The following is a 20,973-nucleotide window of genomic DNA, read 5'->3' on the forward strand; positions in this document are numbered from 1 at the left end:
AGAGACACACACACATTGACTGGTCGCCACCCGCACAACCCTAACCAGGGCCGGGGACAAACTGCAACCGAGGTACATGCCCTTAGTGGGAACCAAACCCGGGTCTCTCTGGTCCGCAGGCAGACACTCTAACCTGAATCAAACTGGCCAGGGCTGTTGTCATTTTTTAATTTGACAACCTAGGGGAAAAGAGGTCAGTGCCTCTGACTAAATAGGTATTGCATGCTTTAAAAATTCTTGCAGCATGCCAGTGTGTTGTGGCACATTGGCTGAATATCTCTGCCTTTATCGTATGTAATAAAATTAACTATGACTTCTTAATATCATCTAAAACCTAGTCACATTCAGATTTCCCTAACTGCTTCCAAAATGTCTTTTACAGCTGTTTGTTCAATCCAATCAAGGATCATATCTTTTTCTTTTTCTGTTTCCGTAAAGACAGTAAAAAATTGCCAGTGCTGACTATATTTCAAGTCATCATGGCAGAGTATTGGGAAAAGTTTTCAATTAGCAATAACTGTGCCTTGGATAACCCTTATTGGCCGTGATACTGCCACTGTGCAAAACTGGGGATATATGTCTGTTTATAATCATTTTTATCTAGATGGGATCACCTTCCCAACCCCCATCTTCATTTCCATGATCCTGATCTTTCTGACAAGCCCAGGCCAGTTGTCCTTTGAGATGCCCCATCACATTCTGGATTCGTTTGAATGGCTCCTTAGACATCATTAACTTGTGCCTCTTTCAAGTTTTTCCTGCACACTTGGAATCAGATCTAAAGGCTTGGCTACATATATTATTTTTAAAAAAAAAAATTTTTTTTTTAATTGATTTGAGAGAGAGAGGAAGGGAGAGAGAGAGAGAGAGAGAGAGAGAGAGAGAGAGAGAAACATTGATGAGAGAGAAATTCTATTGGCTGCCTCCTGCATGCCCCACACTGGGGATCGGGCCCACAGTCTGGGCATGTGCCTGACTGGGAATTGAACTGGCGACCTCCTGGTGCATGGGTCAACGCTCATCCACTGAGCCACACCAACTGGGCTGGCTACATATATTCAAGGACACCTCCTAGATGGTGCTCTGTACTGCAAACTACATCATGTCAAGAGTAGAAGGTAGCCAATATCTGGTTGTCATACTTTAGTGAGGCTGCAATTGCTGTGACAGCCAGACCTTTGTATTGTGGTTATGTTTTACACCTTCTGACCACTAAGTAATCTACGGAAGGGATTTCCTTTTTTTTTTTTAAACTCTTTTTTTATTATTGAATGTATTACAAATATCTCCCCATTTTTTCCCCATTAACCCCCTCCTCCCCAGTCCCTTCTCCCTTCTGCCTTCCCCACACTATTGTCAGTGTCCATTGGTTATGCATATATGCACAGAAGTTCTTTGGTTTCTTTCATTCCCACCCTCCCTCCCCCCTTCCCTTTGAGGTTCATCAGTCTAACAACAAATCTGTACTTCTTAATTTCTTCATCTTTTTTCACGGATCCCTCCAGCCCCCACCCATCTGGCAAGCAACAAAAGGCTGTCTGTATCTATGAGTCTGTTTCTCTTCTGCTTGCTCATTTTGTTTGTAGAGTCAATTGTTGATAGATATGTATTGCCATTTTATTGTTCATATTTTTGTTCTTCTTCTCCTTCAAGAAGACCCTTCAGCTCTGGCTGGTTTGGCTCAGCTGTTAGAGCGTTGGCCCACAGACCAGAGAGTCCCGGGTTTGGTTCCCGCTAAGGGCATGTACCTCAGATTGCAGTTTGTCCCTGGCCCCAGTTGGGGTCGTGTGGGTGAGAACCACTCGATGTGTCTCTCTCACACTGATGTTTCTCTCTCTCTCTTCCTCCCTCTCTCCCTCCCTCTCTATCTGAAGATAAGTGCAAAAGTGTCCTTGGGTGAGGATTAAAAAAAAAAAAGAAGAAGACCCTTCAACACTTCATATAACACTGGTTTGGTGGTGATGAACCAAACCAGTATTTTTCTTGTTTGGCAAACTCTTGATATGCCCAGCAATTCTAAATGATAGCTTTGCAGGACAGAATAATCTTGGTCGTAAGTCATTGCTTTTCATCACCTTGAATATCTCTTGCCACTCCTTTCTGGCCTGCAAAGTTTCTTTTGAGAAATCAACTGACAGTCTTATGGGAGTTCCTTTGTAGGTAATGAACTGCTTTTCTCTTGCTGCTTTTAAGATTCTCTCTTTCTCCTTAACCTTTGGCATTTTGATGATGATGTGTCTTGGTGTGGACCTCTTTGGGTTCACCTTGTTTGGGACTCTCTGTGCTTCCTGGACTTGTGTGTCTGTTTCCTTCACCAAGTTAGAGAAATTTTCTGTCATTATTATTTCAAATAGGTTTTCAATTTCTTGCTCGCTCTCTTCTTTTTCTGGCACCCCTATGATGCAAATGTTCGCACGCTTGAAGTTGTCCCAGAGGCTCCTTACATTATCCTCCTTTTGGGGGATTATTTTTTCTTTTTGCTATTCTGATTGGGTATTTTTTTGCTTTCTTATATTCCAAATGTATTGTTTGCTTCTTGGCTTTACCTACTCTACTATTGATTCCCTGTAAAGTATTCTTTATTTCAGTTATTGCATCCTTCGTTTCTGACCTCATCCTTCATTTTTATGTTGTTGATGTTCTAAGTTCCTCGGAGTTCTCCTTAAGTTGCTCGAAGGTCTTAGTTCCTTGAGAACCTTATAACCAGTGTTTTGAACTCTGCATCTGATTGATTGCTTATCTCCATTTTGTTTAATTCTTCTTCTAGAGTTTTGTTCTGTTCTTTCATTTGGGACATGTTTCTTTGTCTCCTTATTTTGGCTGCTTTCCTGTGATTGTTTCTTTGTATTAGGTAGAGTTGCTATGTCTGCTAGGCTTCATAGGGTGGCCTATTGTTGTAGGTGTCCTGTAGACTCCAGTGGCACAGCCTCCCTAATCACCCCAGCTGGGCCCTAAAGGTGCACCCCTAATATGGACTGTATACCCTTCTGTTGTAATTGAGTCTTGATCGCTGTTGGCACATCAATGGGAGGGATTTACTCACGCTGGCCAGCTGCAAGGACTGTGCCCACTGACCACTGGCTTCTGACTCCCTTGGAGAATCAGCAGTGTAAGGGCCCAACACAAAGAGCAAACTTACTTCATCAGGGCTCTGGTACCCACTGAGTCCACTCACTGAGTGTGTCACTTGTGGAGGTGGTTGGGTGGTGGTGCTTCGATGTGGTCTGAAGTTATCCGCTGGGTGTTCTGGCTCTGAGGCAAGGTCAGCCTCTGCCTGTGTTCTAACCAGGGCCACCAGGCATAAGCTACAAAGTGATCTGCAGATGGCTGCTTCTTGTGTTGGGCTTGGAGGTGCCCAGGAAAAGTCAATTTGTGAACTAAGGCTGGCTTCTTCTAGTGCCAGGCCGAGGGCCACTTACTGAGAAGTATGGGGCTCAATAAGATCAGATGCTGCTTGTTTGAGAGATTTTAGGAAATTCTGAAGCAGGATCCAAGACAGGCTAATCACAAGGTAAAGCCATTGGAAGCAGCTTGGGTGGGCCCGAAAGTTGGGTGGGGTGGGGCCTCAGAGAATCACCAGGGCGGGGCAAACAGTGTGAGCCAGGTTGTTGGAGTCCCAGTTATGGTGGCCATCTGCTGCCCCAGGGAAGGGCTCACCAAAGGAACAAAGGTGTCCGCCAGCCTGACTGTCTGAGAAAAGCTGCCTCTCCAGCCCTGGTCCTGAGACCAAACAACTCAGTTCTTCCCTGTTTGTCTCTGGTGCCTTTCAAACTGCCTCCTCTTTAAGCTTAAAGGGAGTAAGTCCCAGTAGCGGGAGTAAGTTCCAATAAGTTCGTGTGCAGGCCCTTTAAGAGGAACTGCCTGGAGCTCCAGCAGCCACAGCCTCCCTCAGCCTCAGTTCCTGCTGGTTTGTACAGCCAGAAGTTATGGGGACTTCTCTTTCTGGTACTGGACCCCTGAGCTGGGGACCCCTCACTCCTCAAGGAGGACCTTCACAGCCAACGTGTCCCTCCTGATTTTTATTCGCCACACATGGGTATGGGACCAGCCAGTCCGCACCTCTGCCCCTCCTACCAGTCTCAATGTGGCGGCTTCTTTAATTTTGGAGTTGTAGGACTTCCACTCAGCTGGATTTCAGGCGGTTCTGAATGATGGTTGTGCTATAGTTTAGTTGTAATTTTGATGTTGTTGTGGGAGGAGGCGATACTGTGTTTACCTACACCACCATCTTGGCTGGAAGTCTTGGAAGTGATTTCTTTGTTTTATTGGTCACTTTTTATTTAAATCAAGGTATAATTTACATACAGTAAAACTCACCTTTTAGAGTGCAAATTTTGATAAATACATACACTCATGGAACCATCAACATAAACATGAGACAATACATTGCCATCACCTCCCAAAATTTACCCATGCACCTTTATAATCAATACTTTCACCCTACACCCTGGCAACCACTGATTTGCTTTCTGTTTCTGTAGTTTTTGCCTTCTTTATAATAATCCTATAAATGGAATCCTTAGTATGTAGTCTTTTGAGTCTGATTTCTCTCTTTTTGTGTGTTTTCTTTAAAAAAAAAAAAAAAGTGTAAGAGCCCAGCTGATGTTGCTCAGTTGGTTGAATGTGGTACCATGTACCAGAAGGCTGCCAGTTTGATTCCCGGTCAGGGCACATGCCTGGGTTGCAGGCTCCATCTCTGGTAGGGGGTGTGCAGGAGGCAGCCGATCGATGTTTCTCTCTCTCTCTCTCCCCCTTCCTCTGTCTGAAATTAATAAAAACTTATTTATTTTTAATCCTCATCTGAGGATATTTTTTCATTTACCTTCAGATAGAGTGGGAGGGAGGGAGGGAAAGAGAAACATCGACATGAGAGAGACACATCAATTGGTTGCCTCCCACACAACCCTGACCAGGGCTGGAGACAAACTGCAATCGAGGTATGTGCCCTTGACCAGAATCGAACCTGTTACTCATTGGTCTGTGGTCCGACGCTCTCACCGACCAGAGCTAAAACCTTATTTTAAAAAAACTTTATAAAAATAGGTATAAGAGCCCTGGCCATTTTGGCTCGGCAGTTAGAGTGTCGGCCTGTGGAAGGGTTGTGAGGGCACGCACCTGGGTTGCAGATTCGATATCTGGTCCTGGTCAGGTCTGTGCAGGAGCCCACCACACAGAGCAAGACTTGCTTCAGCAGGACTCTGGTACCCACTGAGTCCACTCACTGAGTGTGTTACTTGTGGAGGTGGTGCTTTGATGTGGTCTGAAGCTGTCCACTGGGTGTGCTGGCTCTGGTGCAAGGTGAGTGACTAGCCCGTGTTCTACCCAGGAACCTTGCACAGCTGATCCTCCAAGGCAGTCAAAGTCCAGTAGTCAGTGGACGCAGCCAGCCCTTGCAGCTGATCAACCGGAGTAAATCCCTTCTATTGAAGTGCCAACAGCAACAAAGACTCAACTACAACAGAAGCACATACATTCCATACTAGAAGTGCACCTTGAAGGCCCAGCTGAGGTGATCAGGAAGGTTGTGCCACCGGACCCTACAGGACAGCTACTATAACAGGCTACCCTAGGAAGCCTAGGAGACATAGCAAGTCTACCTAATACATAGACACAAATACAGGAGAGCAGCCAAAATGAGGAGACAAAGAAACATGTCCCAAATAAAAGAAAAGAACAAAATTCCAGGAAAAGAACTAAATAAAATGGAGATAAACAGTCAATCAGATGCAGAGTTCAAAACACTGGTTATAAGGTTGCTCAAAAAACTTAGTGAGACCTTCAAGGAACTTAAGGAGAACTCCAAGGAACTCAGTGAGAACATAAGCAACATAAAAAATGACCAGTCAGAAATGAAGAATGCTGTGGAGGGCAGCTGAGCCAAGGTCTCTTGTTGCTCCTGTGTTGTTTGCAAGGCTCACCCAGGAGCTTTCTGCCCAAGGCCTTTTGTTGATCCTGTGTGCTGGCAAGGCCCACGCCGGAGCCTTCTGAGCCATGGGCAAGAACGTATCGACAGTCTCGACCTTGAGCTCAGAGGCTGGTGTAAACATCTGGTGTTTGAAGATAAAGCTTTTGAACTTTCCCTCTTCATTATTGCTATATAATAAACATGGTGAGCTAGTTCAGGGTCATTGTTTCTCCATCAGAAAGCAGTGTCCCTCCTGGCCCCAGCTTTTCTCTCTATTATGTCTCTGTGTCTTTCTTAATCTCCTGTCGCCCCTCGTCAGGTCTGGTTTAACTAGCCGCATAGGTCATGGTAGGATGCACTAATTGAAATAAAGAATAATTTACAGAGAAGTAATAGTAGAGTAGGTAAAGCCAAGAAGCAAACCATCAATTTGGAATATAAAAAAGCAAAAAACACCCAATGAGAACGGCAAAAAGAAAAAAGAATTTAAAAAAATGAAGATAGTGTAAGGAGCCTCTGGGACAACCTCAAGCGTGCCAACAGTCACATCGTGGCGGTGCCAGGAGAAGAGAGAGAGCAAGAAATTGAAAACCTATTGGAAAAGCAATGGCATACAACCAAGATTACTCTGTCCTGCAAAGCTATCATTTAGAATCGATGGACATATAAAGAGTTTCCTAGACAAGAAAAAGCTAAAGGAGTTCATCATCATCAAACCAGTTTTATATAAAATGTTGAAGGAGAAAAACAAAAATATGAACAATAAAATGGCAATTACTACATATCTATCAATAATAGAATCTACAAACCAAATGAGCAAGCAGAAAAAAAAACAGACTTGTTAGCCAGATGGGAGGGGACTGGGGGATGGGTGAAAAAGATGAAGGGATTAAGAAGTACAAATTGGTTGTTAGACTGATGAACCTCAAAGGGAAGGGGGAAGGGAGGGTGGGATGAGATAAACCAAAGAACTTCTATGCATATATGCATAACCAATGGACACAGACAATAGGGTGGGGAAGGCAGGAGGGGGTGGGATTGGAAGGAGGGGCCCAATGAGGGAAAAAACGGGGAGACATCTGTAATACATTCAACAATAAAGATAAATTAAAAAAAAAAACAAAAAAACAAACAAAAAAAAACAGCCCTGGCCAGTCTGGTACTGTGGTTAGAGTGTTGGCCTGCGGACCAAAGAGTTTCAGGTTTGATTCAGTCTCTTTGGTTGCAGTTCAGTCTCTGGCCTTGGTCAGGGTCAGGCAAGAGGCAACCAGTCACTGTGTCTGTCTCACATTGATGTTTCTCTCTCTCTCTGTGTCTTTCTCCCTCCCACTCTGTCTGAAGATAGAGGGGAAAAGTGCCCTCAGGTGAAGATTTTTAAAACAAGAAAGTCCAGCCCTGGCCGGTTTGGCTCAGCGGTTAGAGCTTCGGTCTGCGGTCAAGAGAGACCCGGGTTCGGTTCCTGCTAAGGGCACGGACCTCGGTTGTAGTTTGTCCCCGGCCCTGGTTGGTCGTGTGGGTGGCAGCCACTCGATGTGTCCCTTTCACATCGATGCTTCTCTCTCTCTCTCCTGCTCTCTCCCTCCCACTCTATCTGAACAAAAAATGGAAAAGTGTCCTCGGCTGAGGATTAAAAAAAAAAAAAAGAAAGTCCATACTACCCAAAGCTATCTACAGGTTCAGGAAAATCCCTATGAAAGTATCAATGGCATATTTCACAGATCTAGAGCAAGCACTCCAAAACTTTATATAGAACCATAAAAGACCCCAAATAGCCACAGTAATTTTGAAAAAGAAGAACAAAGTGGGAAGGATCACAATACCATATATCAAATTATACTACAAAGCCATCATAATCAAAACAGCCTGGTACTGGCACAAGGACAGATATATAGATCAATAGAAAAAAAAAACAGAGAACCCAGATACTGACCCAAGACAGTATGCACAATTAATACCTGACAAAAGAGGCAAGATCATATAATGGAGAAAATACAGTTTGTTCAAAAAATGGTGCTGGGGCATTTTGGAAGATCCCTGGTCTTTCTGGGAGGAGGCAGTGGGAGCAGCTAGGGCCCAGCAACCTGAGCCCACCAGTGCACCTGGCACCATCGGACCAGTGGACCCTGCTGTGTCAACACAGACCAGTGCACAGTAGCAGAGCCGTCAAGGTGCCAGCTGGGAGCCCAGCACCATTTCCCACAGTAGCAGCCTTATTAGAGCTGAGACACACCCCCAGCAGCAGAAGCTCAGGAGCAGACATCCATCCCCAGCCAACAGCAGCACAGATCAACAGCTCGGACTGATCCCAAAAGCTTCAGCAGAGGCTGAGCAGAAGCTGAGCCCAACAGGGCAGCAGTGCTCCCAGTCACCAGCAGCAAGATCCAGGGACCTGGAACTCCAGAGAGGCTCGTGTGATCCAGCTGCCTGCAGGACCAGTGGAAAGCCAGAGCTCTAGTTTGGTTTGTGCAATCCAGCTGCCCACGGTGCTGGCAGGGATCGTGGCTCCAGCAGGGTCTCAGCAACACAGCTGCAGGTGGCACTGGTGATCAGCGGGGAACACAGCTTCAGAGGAGCCCACACAATCCAGCAGCAGCACATACCAGGACAGACCAATACCTGCCGCCAGTAGTCAGTCCTCCAGGACCCACAGCAGGCAAGAGGCAAAATGCACCAGAACAGTCTGGGAAGCATAACGGCCTTATTTGATACACACTGAGCTGCCTATACACCCCAACATCCCTCACCGGGTCTAGCGCTACCAGACGGTTCAAATGGGGAGACAAAGAAATAACACCCAAAGGAAAGAGAAGGAGGAATCACCAGAAAGAGAACTACATGAAATGGAAGAAAGCAATTCGTCAGATAAAGAATTCAAAGCAATGATTTTAAGGGTGCTCAAACAATTCAGCGAGAACTACAAGCAACTTGATGAGAATTATAGAGAGCTCAGTGGGAACTACATCAGCTTACAGAAAGAGGTAGAAGCTGCCCTGGCTGGATTTGCTCAATGGTTAGAGCATCGACCTGTGGTCCAGAGAGACCCAGGTTCGGTTCCCACTAAGGGCGTGTACCTCGGTTGTAGTTTGTCCCCGGCCCTGGTTGGTCGTGCAGGTGGCAGCCACTCAATGTGTCCTTTGCACGTCAATGTTTCTCTCTCTCTCTCTCTCTCTTTCTCTCTCTCTCTCTCTTCCTCTCTCTCCCTCCCACTCTACCTGAACAAAAAATGGAGAAATGTCCTCGGGTGAGGATATAAACAACAAACAAACAAAACAGAAAGAGGTAGAAGCTAGGAATAAAAATCAAGAGGAAATAAAGAATGACATAGCTGATATGAAAAATACCTTAGAAGGATTCATAGTAGATTAGAAGGAGCCAAAGACCAAATCAGTGAGTTAGAAGGCAAGATAAAAAACAAAAACAAAAAAACAATTAGAGCAGCAAATGGGGGAATAAATTAAAAAACAGGAGGAGAATTTAAGGGAGCTTCGGGACAACACAAAGCATAACAACATTTGCATCATAAGAGTAAGGTGAGCCCTGGCCAGTTTGGCTCAGCGGTTAAAGCGTCGGCAGGCCTGCGGTACAGAAAGAGTAAGGTGAAGAATCAGAGAAAGGAATAGAGAACCTGTTTGAAGAAATAATGACAGCAAACTTCCCCAGTTTGGTGAAGGAAAAAGCCACACAAGTCCAGGAAACACTGAGGGTCCCAAGCAAGATGAACCCAAAAAGACCCACAGCTAGACGCATCATAATTAAAATGGCAAACATTAAAGACAAAGGAAGAATCCCTTTTTTTTTCAGGTCTACACTCATTACTTTTAACGAACTCTTTACTTCAATCTTTCCTCATCTGTTTTCCACCTTTATAGATAAGCTTAGCACCTTTCTTAGCAAAGACTGTGAAGTAAGCAAGCACAGCAAAAGGGCAGTTCATTCTTGTTACTCTGTATTCAATTTGTGCAGAAAGTTGTTGAAGACTGTCTATCTCCCCATTTCAACAATCCTATAACTAAAAGCAGGTATAAGATCATTGATCTGACAAGAGTCTTTGGCAGGTGTGGCTCAGTTGGTTACTTGTCATCCCATGCATCTAGAGGTTGCTGGTTCAATTCCCAGTGGTGGCATGCAGGAAACAGCCAACTGATGTTTCTCTCTCATCACTGCTTCCTTCTCCCTGTCCCTCTCCCTTCTCTCTTCTTGTCTCCCTGATAAAGGCAACAATTTTATTTAAGTGCGGGCCTCAGGAGATTAGGTATTAACTTGGAGGTTTTTGTTTGCTTCCAGGCTAGTTAATCCCTTTTATGCAGATCCAGATTTCATCCAACTTGGGCTCTGGGAGAGGGAGGGCTGACTGGACTGGAACTGTGTGGGAACAACTCGAGATTTGGAGGGCGCTCAGAGTTTTTGCTGAGTCATGGCCGTGCAGGACAGTGGCCATCTTGCTTCTCTCTCTCTTTTTTTTTTTCACCCTCACCCGAGGAGATTTTTGCATTTATCTTCCGATAGAGCAGGAGGGAGAGAGAAAGGAAGAGAAAGAGAAACATTGACATGAGAGAGACACATCCACTAGCTGCCACCCACATGACCCCAACCAGGGCCCAGGACAAACTGCAACCGAGATACGTGCCCTTAGCAGGAACCAAACCCGGTCCACAGGCCGACGCTCTAACCACTGAGAAAAACCAGCCAGGGCCAAAGAAAAATTCTTAAAGGAAGCAAGAGAAAGACAGAAAGTTACCTACAAGGAAGCTCCCGTCAGGCTGTCAGCTGATTTCTCAATAGAAACACTGCAGGCCAGAAGGGAGTGGCATGAAGTGTACAAAGTAGTAAAAGGCAGGGGTCTGAATCTAAGACTACATTATCCAGCAAGGCTATACTTCCAAATTGAAGGGGAAATAACGAGCTTTACAGACAAACAAAAAACAAAAAAAACTAAAGGAATTTACCTCCACCAAACCAGCACTGCAAGAAATGCTAAAGGGACTGCTGTAAGAAAAAGAAGTAGAGAGAGAAAGAGAGAAACACAGGCATAAAATAAAAATGGCAACTAATAAGTATATATCAATAATTACTTTAAATGTAAATGGCTTAAATACCCCAATCAAAAGACATAGGGTAGCTGATTGCATAAAAAAAAAACATGACCCATATATATGCTGTCTACAAGAAATACACCTCAAAACAAAAGACTCACACACAATGAAAATGAAGGGATGAAAAAAAAATCTTCCAGGAAAATGGAAATGGAATAACAGCTGGTGTAGCAATACTCATATCTAATAAGATAGACTTCAAAATGAGGGACATAAGAGATAAAGAAAGTTACTACATAATATTAAAAGGAACAAATTATCAAGAGGATATAACCCTGGTAAACATATATGCACCAAACACAAGAGCACCAAAATATGTTTAAAAACTTCTGGAGGACTTCAAAGGAGAAATCATAGGAATACAATCATAGTGAGTGACTTTAACACCACACTGACACCACTGGATAGATCTTCCAGACAAAAAATTAACAGGGACACACAGTCCTTAAATGACCAACTAGATCAGCTGGACTTAATTGATATTTACAAAACATTTCACCCCAAAGCTGCAAAATATACATTCTTCTCAAGTGCATATGGGACATTCTTGAATATAGACCACATGTTAGGACACAAAGTAAATCCCCACAAATTCAAGAAGATTGAAATCATATTGAGCATCTTCTCAGATCACAATGGCATGAAACTAAAATTTAATTACAACAAAAATATTCAAACACATGGAGGCCAAATAGCATGTTATTAAACAATGAATGGGTTACCGAGGAGATCAAGGAAAAAATTAAAAACTTCCTGGAAACCAATGAAAATGAACACATAGCAACACAAAATTTTTGGGACACAGCAAAAGCAGTCGTGAGGGGGTAGTTCATAGCACTACAGGTCTACCTCAAGAAACAAGAAAAATTTCTAATTGACTATCTAACCTCACAATTTAAAGAACTAGAAAGCAAAAAAGGAAGGAAGGAAGGAAGGAAGGAAGGAAGGAAGGAAGGAAGGAAGGAAGGAAGGAAGGAAGGAAGGAAGGAAGGAAGGAGAAAGAAGGAAGGAAGGAAGGAAGGAAGGAAGGAAGGAAGGAAGGAAGGAAGGAAGGAAGGAAGGAAACCCCAGAGCAAGTAGAAGGAAGGAAATAGTAAAAATCAGAGCAGAAATAAATGACATAGAGACCAAAAAACAACAATTCAAAAGATCAACAAAAGAAAGAGCTGGTTCTTTGAAAAGATAAACAAGATTGATGGACCCTTAGCTAGACTCACCAAGAAACAGAGAGAGAGGACCCAAATACACAAAATCAGAAATGAAAGAGGAGAAATAATAACTGACACCTCAGAAATACAAAGGATTGTTAACTAATATTATGAACAATTATACGGCAACAAATTCAACAATCTAAGCAAAATGGACAAATTTCTAGAAACACATAGTCTCCCAAAACTGAACCGGGAAGAGATAGAAAACTCGAACAGACCAATAACAACTAAGGAAATTGAAGATGTAATCAAGACTCTCCCAACAAACAAAAGCCCAGGCCCTGATGGCTCATGGGAGAGTTTTACTGAACATTCAAAGAACTAACACCCATTCACCTCAAACTATTCCAAAAAATTAAAGAACAAAAACTTCCAAACTTGTTTTATGAGGCCAGCATAATTCTAATTCCAAAACCAGATAAAGACACTACAAAGAAAAACTACAGGCCAATATCCCTGATGAACATAGCTGCCAAAATCCTCAACAAAATATTAGCAAATCAATTCCAGCAGTACATTAAAAAAATTATTCACCATGATCAAATGGGATTCACCCCAGGGATGCAAGGCTGGTACAATATTCGCAAATCAGTAAATGTGATACACCACATAAACAAAATGAAAGATAAAAACCATATGATCATATCAATAGACGCTGGGAAAGCATTTGACAAAATCCAGCACCCATTTCTGATAAAAACGCTCAGCAATGTGGGAATAGAGGGATCATATTCTCAACATAATGAAGGCCATATATGAAAAACCTACAGCCAACATCATGCTCAATGAGCAAAAACTAAAAGCATTTTTCCTAAGAACATGAACAAGACAGAGATATCCACTTTCTCCACTCTTATAGAACACAGTATTGAAAGTCTTAGCCACAGCACTTTGATATGAAGAAAACATAAAAGGGATTCAAATTGGAAAGGAGGAAGTAAAACTGTCATTATTCACAGATGACATGATAATGTACATAGAAAATCCTAAAGACTCCATCAAAAATGTACTAGATTTAATAAACGCATTTGGCAAGGTAGTAGGATACAAAATTAACATCAAGAAATCTACGGCCCTGGCTGGTTTGGCTCGGTGGTTAGAGCGTTGGCCCACAGACCGAAGAGTCCCAGGTTTGGTTCCAGCTAAGGACACGTACCTCCATTGCACTTTGTCCCTGGCCCCGGTTGGGGTCATGTGGGTGGCAACCACTTGGTGTGTCTCTCTCACATTGATGTTTTTCTCTCTCTCTTCCTCCCTTTCTTTCTCCTGGTTTATCCGAAGATGAATGCAAAAGTGTCCTCAGGTGAGGGTAAAAAAAGAAAAGAAAAGAAATTTTTAAAAAAAGAAATCGACGGCATTCTTATACACCAATAATGAAGTCACAGAAAGAGAAACTTAAAAAAATCTCATTTACCATTGTGGCAAAAAACATTAAGGCACTTTGTAATAAACTTAACCAGAGAAGTAAAGGACCTGTTTGCAAAAAACTACAGGACATTGAAAAAATAAATAAATAGAGGAAGATATAAAAAAGTAGAAGCACCTACCTTGTTCATGGATTGGAAGAATTAACATCATTAAAATGCCCATACTACCCAAAACAACCTATAGATTCAATGCAGTCCTCATCAAAATACCAACGACATATTTCACAGAACTAGAACAAATACTTCAAAAGTTCATATGGAACCGAAAAAAAAAAACCTCCAAATAGCCACAGCAATCTTGAAAATGAAGAACAAAGTAGGAAGAATCACAATACTGGACAACAGGTTATTCTACAAAGCCAGTGTAATCAAAACAGCCAGGTACTGGCACAAAAACAGGCAGATAGATCTATGGACCAGAGCAGAGAACCCAGAAATTGACCCAAGATATTATGCTCAATTAATATATGACAAAGGTGGCAAAAGCATACAACGGAATAAAGACAGCCTCTTCAATTAATGGTGTTGGGAAAATTAAACAGCTACATGCAAAAAAGTGAAATAGACCACCAGCTTACACCATACTCAAGAATAAACTCAAAATGGATAAAAGACTTATAATCTATAAAAATCCTAGAAGAAAATGTAGGCAACAAAATTTCAGACATCATACATAGCAGAATTTTCACTGATACAACGTCTAAGGCAAGAGAAATGAAAGAAAAAATGAGCACGTGGGACTTTATCAAACTCAAAATCTTCTGCACAGCAAAAGAAATGGAAAGGGAGCCCACTGTATGGGAGAGCATAATCGCCAATGATACATTAGATAAGGGGTTAATTTCCAAAATATATAAAGTACTCATACAACTCAACAAAAGAAAGACAAAGAACCCAATTTTAAAAAATGGGCAGAGGACCTAAATAAACACCTCTCCAAAAAGGACACACAAATGGCCAAGAGACATATGAAAAAATGCTCAATGTCACTAATCAAAGAAGTGCTGGTGAGAGTGTGGAGAAAAGGGGACTCTAGCACACTGCTGGTGGGAATGCAGACTGGTTGCAGCCACTATGAAAAACAATATGGTGTTTCCTCAAACAATTAAAAATTGAACTGCCATTTACCCAGTAATCCCACTCCTAGGAATATATCCTAAGAAGCCTGAAACAACAATCAGAAAGAATACATGTACCCCTATGTTTATAGCAACACTATTTACAATTGCTCTGGAAACAGCCCAAATGTCCATCAGTAGATGAGTGAATAAAAAACCTGTGGTATATTTACCCAATGGAATACCATGCAGGTGTTAAAAAAGAAAGATATCTTACCCTTTGAGATAGCATGGAGGGACCTGGAAAGTATTATGCTAAGTGAAATAAGCTAGTCATAAAAAGACATGTGTCACATGATCTCACTTATTTGTGGAATCTAATGAACAAAAACAAAAACAAACAAGATGAACAAAATAGATCCAGAGACATGAAAGTAAGGAACAGACTGACAAACCTTAGTGCGGTTGGGGGGGGCGGGGGAGGAGGAAGAGATAAACCAAAGAACCTATATGCATATATGCATAACCAATGGACACAAGCAATATTGCTGCGAAGGCAGGGTAGGATCGGGAGCGGAGAGGAGGGGGTCAATGTGGGTAAAAAAGGAGAGACATCTGTAATACTTTGAACAATAAAGATAAAAAATATATATTCTATTGTGATCCTCCCTTAAGACCTCCTCTAAATGCCCAGCCTCTAAAACCCCTCAGAACAGTGTAGACTACACTTTTCTGGAGCATGCCCGGCCCACCACCATGCCTCTTCCTCCACAGGCATCTGCTAAACTCTAAGGGGCCCCGTGAGGCTTGCAACTAGGGCAGCACTGGGCAGTGACTGTTTATCCCAGGCAACCCCCCTGAACTTGTCCCCAAGACTCCCTTTTCTCTGACTTTTTTCTTTTCTTTATTGGTTTTAGAGAGAGAGGAAGGGAAAGGGAGAGAGAGATAGAAACATTGATGCCCCCCACTGAGAATTTAGCCCATAACCTGGACATGTGCCCTGTCCAGGAATCTAACCAGCAACCTCTTGGTGCACGGGGTTGATACTCAACCAGTGAGCCACACCAGCTGGGCTCTCTGACCTCTTAATGAGCCAAAGCAGCCCAGCCTAGGCTCTTTTCTCTAGTCCTTCCTTGTTCAATTGTCCCCAGCTTTAATAAACATTCTCTAAAGTTTACCTGGACTCATGTTCTGGAAAGTCTTGTGTCTTTTCTACAAAAAGTAATGATTTGATTTTTTATGTGGTCTTTATGTGTTTGTCTGTGTATTATATGTGGTGTGTTGCCTCCAGGTGGCATTACTAAGGGGTGATATTTTATTGGCCTAAATAGATTAAATACTTTTATGGGTTAAGCATGTTTAGACAAAATATTTCATTTTAAAACCAGTTTAAGTTTAATTTGTCTTTTAGAGTTATTACTATAAAATATGTGTTTGTTTTTATCTAGATTTACAAAGAGTTTGTAATATAATCTTTTGGTTAACTATATTTGACAACCTTCCCAAAGTTTAAATTTTAAGACTTTTTATTCATTTATTTATTTTATCCTCACCGAGGACATTTTTTCCATTTTTGTTCTCGTAGAGTGGGAGGGAGAGAGAGAAACATCGACGTGAAAGGGACACATCGAATGGCTACCCGCACGACCCCCACCGGGGCCGGGGACAAACTGCAACCGAGGTACATGCCCTGAGTGGGAACCGAACCCGGGTCTCTCTGGACCACAGGCAGACGCTCTAACCACTGAGCAAAACCAGCCAGGGCTAAATTTTAAGACTTTTTAACCAAGAGATGACTTTGAGTTATTCCAATAGACCCTGGAATACCTCAAGGATTTATTCTTTCTTCTTATAAAAGAAACATTACAAACTAATTAGATGTTTTTAATATGTTTGAAATTACACGGGAAGCTTTGCCAAATAAAATAATAATAACTGTCCTATTTGTGTATATATATATATTATTATTATTATTATTAAAAATGGATGTTCTAAAGATTTTAGTTTGCCATGGGAAGAAACTTGCAAAGATTCAAAGCCAAGTTCAAACAGGGAGCCCCCAGGTGTAGCAGGTGTGCTGTCTATGATGCCGGGCAAGCCAAAAGTAATGGTTCTCTGTGGGGGCATCTGGCAGTGGTACTCCAGATGTTTAGGGTCCACACATTGAAAGTTTATGAATTATTTCCAATGCTCAGTGCATACTTCCAATAAGCCATGTGCAATGTTTTAAAATCTTGCATATTACTTGTTCTTTATATATTGAAATAGTGTATTAAATCTATAAATATGTATATATATGGACTTTATATCATTCTCTGTCATTTTAAAGTTTTTATTATTTTCCAAGAAATTGTTGTCTTAGAATGTTATATCTTATAGAAAAACAAAGTGTTTTTTAATCAATTGCATTTTAATCAAATCTATAACAATGCCAGTTTAAGTTTTCTCATTTATAGACAAAACTGATGCATTTGCAGATATGTTACATCTTTAGAAAAATCCATGAAAAGAACTCTGACTTACTCTAAATTACAGGTTTCTAAGCAAGTCATACCTTTGAACTGGATGAAAATTTATAGGGCACTAAGGAGTAACTAAATTCATGAAAATACTGGCAAATAATCAGGATAAACAAATAAATTGGTTATGGAACTAAGTGAACTAAAAATAATAATTATTCTTATGACTCTGTTTTCATTGCTGATTTTTTTATCTTTTTGTTTTTCAAATATAAGAAAAACTAAAAGGAGATATTCTGCATTATTGTTTATGCCTCATTAACCAGGTTACAGAGAATGATAAATTTCACAGTGTACTCCCAGGAGATGAAGACTTCAAAGACCACGACTTATAACCAGGACATTTTTGTCCATTGGGAAAGACATTAATTAAGGACTCTCTCCAGCCCAGCTAGTGTGGCTCAGTGGTTGAGTGCCGACCCATGCACAAGAGGTCGCCAATTTGATTCCCGGTCAGGGCACATGGCCAGGTTGTGGGTCCGATCCCCAGTGAGGGGCATGCAGGAGGCAGCCAATCGATGTTCTTTCTCATCAATGTTTCTATCTCTCTATCTCCCTTCCTCTCTCTCTAAAGTCAATAAAGAAAAAAAAAATTTTTTTTTTAAAGACTCTCTCCAACAGTATTGGAAGAGACCTTACCTTATCAGGTACTTAACCAAGAATGGACATCTGCCCCTGTCTCTGACACTCACTTCCATCAATAACAGAGATCAAAGACTTTTCAAGGATGAGAAGCCACTGACCACAGGGGCAGACAACTATCCCAAGACGCCAACAAAGCCTTTCTGCTCACAAATTAATGCTGCTCAAACCTTGTTCTTTTATCACCTAATTATAATTGACTAAATGTATATAAAATGATTTTTATATTGTTTTTATCCTCCTTACGGTTTCCTAAGAGAAACAATATCTGTCTCCCCAGACACCCTCTCTTATTAGATACAAAAATTTTAATTTTGGTGCCTGCTAATCTTTCCCACCTATTAGACAATGATATTCTGATTATCAGTTGTGATAATGAAATAGTAGAGAGTCTTAATTCATCTGGTCAAACATATCATAAGGTATAAGTGACAGTGAAAGAAGAAGAAAAACACAATTTAGCTTAATAAAAAACTATGATAATACGTGTAAAGGGATTTTTGGTTGGCTGTAATGCTTGTTCTCCTCATACCCCTCTTTGTCTAGTGTTAGACATTTTCTGTTCCTAATCAGTGTTACTGGTTAAACATTGTGCTTTTGTTCCTGGTATGTAAATGTTATACTAGATGCAGAAAAAAATCACTTAAGACAGGCAGCAAAAAGACTCGGACCATGGTAGCTCAAAAACTAGAAATCACCCAGAGTATTTTTAACAAGGACATAGGATCCGACCGCCTCCCATTCACCTGCTTTTTTAGTTTAAATAATAATAATGATAGCAATAATAATAATAAATTGACCTTGAATGCCATCTAAGGCTATGATCTTGTTCCATCCCCAGTGGTCCACCCAGTTCAGCAAGACAAAAGCTGACACTGAGACTTCCTAGGAATGAGCCTTCCTAGCACTGTGGGACCCCATTATCCAACCCAAAGGTTGGTCATCAATGCATCCTTTGGATTGATTTATAATCAAAAAGGGGATGTGTGGACAAAAAGATGCCACATGCTAACCTGATAAGCTCAGGGGAGGCCTGCGTGACTGACTTACAAACTCAGAGAACTGAAATAATCACATAAGGATGGTCTGGAATTAAAACTTTTTAACTAAAAAAGTTTATGGTGGCTAGTCATGTCCTAGGCCGGCATCTTCCCTGACAAAAGTCGATCTTTACCTTAACTGAACCTGTCTGTTTCTTTTTGCATCTATGATAACATATCCGTGTGATCTAGGCCCCTTGGCTAAGGTGACTAAGTGACTCCGTTTTTATCAGCAGTGGACATTCTTCAGTATTTTTCCAATAATAGGTTGATTACCCCTAGAAGTAAAGGAACTTTGCCTAAGGTTATGGTTGACCTATGTAACGGGATGTATCTTGCATAAACTCACCCTGACAGTTTCTGAGTATCAGGAACTGAAAATCATGAGCCCAGTGAATAATGCTTATCTTGGCTTCAGTAATAACCACTTTTGCAATCACTATTGTGCCGGTTCCCTGAGGGGAAGCCAAAAGAGAATGTGGCTTCTGTCTTTAAAAGTGGATGAGCAAGAACAATTGGGGCTGCTGATTTGGGTAATGTCTGTCCCTGCAGACTGCCGGTGAATAAAGCGCTCCTCTTATTTACAATTCAGCTGTGCATCTCTGATTGTCTCACTGGCTCATCATAACACTTAAAATGTCAAAGTAATTTTTCTTTTTCCGGACCCCTCAAAGCACCGGCACCACTCTGCAGTGACCACAAATCCCCTCATTGTTATTGAGTTAATTGTTGACTGTTAACTATCCTGTACCCATTTATGTAAAAGAAGTATGTGTCTATCATTTTTCTTTTCATCCAATCCCAGAAGTTCCCCCACTTTGCTTTCTCCTGCCTCCTTAATCTGTCACCAATGGATTTCATGTAACTCACTTGTGTCTTCTCTTTTTATTGTAATGTATAAAATAAGGTGCAAAACTGCCATTCTCTGGAGCATTATCTCAATCCATTGAGATTTTGCTTCCCAGCAACTGTCGACAGTTTGGCTCAAATAAATTCACAAAAATTCTCTGTAGGTTTGAATGTTTCTTACATTGACACCTGTGTTAGGAAAGTCTGGGTGGTGGTAAAACAATAGCACCAGCCACTCTCCCCCTCCCCCTACCTAGATGGTATGGCCAGTGGGAAGGCTGAATGGGATTTATCGGGACAACTTCATGGGTGGCAGCCAGTGCAGCAATAAACTTAAGTCCTAATAAACATCAGTCCTTATAAACCCATGTCTTTCACAGCCCGTCCTCAGGGTCAGTTCTTTGGAATCCACAAATAACATGCTGAGGTTTTCTGGGATCACAGCACTTTGCATAACACATGGATTACAAGAAAGAAGATATTATGATTACCAGATTTATGACTACCAAACTGAAAATTAAAAACATTGTTTAAAATTAGCATCCCTATGTCAGCTTATCTGTACCAATAGAAACACTTTCTTTTTATTGATATAATTGCTTCCCTTCTTGTTCTCGTAAATACCCCTTGCCTTTTTCTCCTAATAGGAATACTATTTGGATTTTTGCCTGAATCAGTGATTCCTGAATAGCTATTCTTTCTTATTTGAAATAAATGCTTGTTGCCTCTCACTTTGGCTTTTTATTTTTATGTGAACACTAGAATACTGTATCAAAGTTTAATTTGCAAAAAGTGAAACATGACTTTTATACAAATAATGAAAAAATGTCTGTCAAATACTTTTTATTTTTATCCTCACCCAAGGACATTTTTCCATTTTTGTTCACATAGAGTGGGAAGGAGAGAGAGGAAGAGAGAGAGAAACATTGATGTGAAAGAGACACACCAAGTGGCTGCCTCCTGTACAACTCCAACCGGGGCCGAGGACAAACAGCAACCTAGATACGTGCCCTTAGCGGGAACCGAACCCGGGTCTCCTCTGGACTGCGGGCCAACACTCTAACCGCTGAGCCAAACTGGCCAGGGCTCAAATACTTTTTTAATTAATGAAGGAACAGTAAGAGGGTAAAGCTAGTTCAAGAAACGTTTTGAGAAAAGTATTTACAGTGCACTTGAAAAGGCATTTGAAATATACTCTGAGTTAGACAAAACTCAATGTCCTATATGGC

The 20,973-nt window shown here is 41.5% G+C and overlaps 1 pseudogene; it reads right to left on the reverse strand.

Moving 5' to 3' along the window:
* Positions 1-417: 417 nt before the first annotated feature.
* On the reverse strand, positions 418-568 carry LOC118621039 (annotated as a pseudogene).
* Positions 569-20,973: the final 20,405 nt, after the last annotated feature.

The sequence above is a fragment of the Molossus molossus genome, unplaced genomic scaffold (assembly GCF_014108415.1).
Source record: "Molossus molossus isolate mMolMol1 unplaced genomic scaffold, mMolMol1.p scaffold_m16_p_1, whole genome shotgun sequence".
NCBI lineage: Eukaryota > Metazoa > Chordata > Mammalia > Chiroptera > Molossidae > Molossus > Molossus molossus.